The sequence below is a fragment of the Anas acuta genome, chromosome 1 (genome assembly GCF_963932015.1).
Source record: "Anas acuta chromosome 1, bAnaAcu1.1, whole genome shotgun sequence".
Taxonomy (NCBI): Eukaryota; Metazoa; Chordata; class Aves; order Anseriformes; family Anatidae; genus Anas; species Anas acuta.
Window position 1 is genome coordinate 26,496,271 of NC_088979.1, and position 2,111 is coordinate 26,498,381.

Sequence of the window (2,111 nt, forward strand, 5' to 3'; positions counted from 1 at the left end):
CACAGAAGAAGCTTGGTGTGTCCCTGTACTACTGCTGTTAAATCCTGATTTTCTGCAAGAATGTTTACTCCCACTGTTCTCATCTAGAATTCCCTCTTTTCCTCTGTTTAATTATGTAAGACGATGCTTGTTTCTTCTACAGATATTATATGTCATTGTAAAACTTGACAGGGAATAGAGCTTCCACAGATAATTACTTAAAGAGGTAGAAGAACTAGAGATGAAAAAAAAAAAAAAAAAACCGAAAAAAAAAAACCACCAAACATGCTTTAACTACACACAGCTTCAGCTATCACAGTACATGAGCACACTCTGTTGGATTGTTTTGATAATGACTGTGCACAAGAAATGGACAAACTGTTTAAAAGACTTGAAAAATCTCTTCTTGAGAAAAATCAACCAGTCCCCTTCAGACCAGCCTAAACCAGTTCTCAAAGTAAATATATTCCAAGACACAAGGTTCTGAAACCAAGGTCCCAAAATGCAGAAATGACACGGAGATTATTATTTGCAGTAAAGACATTAAAAATAAGACCAATGTTTTCAGTTATAGCTGTGACTGCTAAAAAAAAACTTCAAGAGAACTACTGCTTGTTTCATTTCAAAGTCTTTCTTGGTTTCTACATAATGACAAATATTTTTCACAATGAATACTCTAAGCTAATGATAAAAACAGTTTGCTGTAACAAATATTTCCTTTGCCCTGAGGCCCAAAAACTTTATAAATGTGTGTGCTACAGAGGCAGAGAACTAATCTAATTTATCCTAGTATCTTGCTGATCTTCCCCTGATAGAGGAAAAGGAGAATACAGAACATTCAGGTACAGAAGGCCAGACCATGAAATCCCAATCGATCTTGGTGAATTTACAGTGAGGTTGTGCACAATTGTTCCCTGATTACTTTTAATGTGTTTCAAGACTGGTTCTATGGGACCACTCAAGATTTCTCTTGGCTAGCATCTGTACCATTGCAAATGCAAATATTTTCTGATTAAAAATAGAACTGAAGTTCATCATGTGCTTAAGCACTTACAAGGTGTTAATGGAACGATAGAGGCCAAACAATACTCAGGAACAGTTTTAATTAGCCTTTGATATTGCAACGCGGTGCCTCCTACACTCTAATTGCAGTGCCTTTGGTAATCATGATGTTTACTTGAATTAAGAGTAGTCCAGTTTGGGAAAGATTTCCAATAAGCACTTTTAGTAAGCACTTTAGCCTCAGTAATTAATACAGTTAGAAACCATTAATGAGCAGATACCCACATCTTTTCTTTTTGTTTTTAAAAATTTTTTAAATTAGGATTATTTAATTAGTTTAAGGTGAAATCCAATGTATCTCATTACATTTGAATACCATATTGAATATGATATACCATTGCCAGCAAGGACTGTAGCCAATATGATCCAGCACAGCTTTGCTGCAAGAGAGCTATGCTTTTTTGCATCTGTGCTGAGATAACTCATTTTCTATATTAACAATTATATCATATATTTTTGTGGTCTTGCAGTGAGGGAATTAGCTTCAGTGTGCATAGGTCAGACAGGACCTGAGAATCCTGCAGCTGCAAGCTGGTCTTAATACACCTGTTAAGAATAAATATGTACTGGCAGGTTGTTTCCAACTTTATTTCACAAGGTTGTCTGGTCCACTCCCTATCATCAAAAAAAGGGTTTCTCCACCATCAAGTACCCCAACACTGTCCAGTCTTCAGACGGTAAGCTGTTAATGGCGCACACTGCGCTTTGCCAAAGCGGACTGTGAGGTTAGACATAACCTCATATACCCATAACCCATAACAAGTGACAGTGAGAGGTATCTCATGTGAGTGCACACTTGTTTTCTAGTGAGAGCACCCAGGAGGAACCAGGCCCCCATCATGCATCTTCTTTGTTTCCCATGAAAGGCAAAACCTCAACTCAGACTCCTGAGTCTTCCTTCCTCCTGAGGAGGAACACAGAAAACAGAAGTGAATTTTTGTCTTTTAGTGCCACAGATATGGATGTCAACATGCTTCTCAGCAGAGACAGCATGCAGCAGAGGGGTACCTCCTTCTTATCATCAAGGCTCAGGCATAACTGCCTTGGTAGAAAACAGCTCTGTTTAAAAA